Raw genomic sequence first — 1,356 nt, 5'->3', positions numbered from 1 at the left:
GTGTGTGTGTATTTGTGTATATATATATGCAAATATATGTATATATAGATATGGATATGTACATATATATGTATACATATATATAGATATGGATATGTACATATATATGTATACATATATATAGATATGGATATGTACATATACATATGTATACATATATATATATATATATACATACATATATATACATACATATTTGCACATACACAATATGTATATATATATATATATATATACCCGCATACATATAGACACACACCTATCCATATATATAACTCTACATACCCATACAAACACACACACACACACACACACACACACACACACATATAGTTATATGTATATCAATAGCTATATCTGCATCTATCAATATAACTCTTTCTCTCTCTCTGTCTATCTATGTATCTATGTATATGCATGTATGTACGTACGTATGTATGTATGTATATATGTATACAGCTCACAGCTCTATTTATCACTCTTCTATACAGATTCCTGTTGCTCATCCTAAACAGCTGTTGTCATGTTTTCTACCACAGCAGCATTGACATTTTTATTCACATCAAAGCAACATCTCTCTGTTTTGTTTAACCTTTTCATATCAGGCAATTCCTATCAGACATTCAACTCAGCATCTACACGCTTCTCACCGCTGATCGAAATCATGATGGTGACGAGTTTCTTGACCTTGCTCAAATAGTCTTTGATGTTTTTGCAGTTGTCATCTACGCATCTGTTGTTAATTGATATTTTATGATCTGTCTTAATATTCAAGTTAAACTGGTCATCAGTGTTATAACAGCGGTTGCTGTTTGAGATTATTATTGATGAATTTATTTTCCGAATCAATATTACTCGTATTTTCCATAACGTGATTTATAATCGTAAATTTTCAAATCTATTTTGTATTTTTTTGATATTCCGTCGTCATTGATTTTTGCTGTTGGTCATTCCCTTCCAAAGGCAGAGCTGAACGACTCCATACAGGACAACTGCTTCTTGCATAGAGCGTCTCTATTTAGTTCCTCTAACATTTATTCTCTGCTTACTGTGTTGTTGTTTCGGTTTCAATGGAATTAGTTCAGTTCCTTCACAGGCCTAATAACATGCACTTTAAACTCCTCTCGCGCCCGGTTAGTTTTGGCTATATCCGCATTCACTTTTCTCAAATGTCCGTTCCAGACGACAGCTGTCTGCCTTTTCAGCATTTTTTTCTCTTGTATGCTAAGAACCTTGTTGGGATTTCTCTTTGCAACCCTCATCATCATCGTCACTGTTTTGCACTTCTTGCATGGATGGTAAGCAAGGAATCATTCTCAAATAATAACCGCCTTGATATGTCACATTTTCCGATTT

This window comes from Octopus bimaculoides, chromosome 6 (assembly GCF_001194135.2).
Source record: "Octopus bimaculoides isolate UCB-OBI-ISO-001 chromosome 6, ASM119413v2, whole genome shotgun sequence".
NCBI lineage: Eukaryota > Metazoa > Mollusca > Cephalopoda > Octopoda > Octopodidae > Octopus > Octopus bimaculoides.
Note: the sequence above shows the minus strand (reverse complement) of the source record.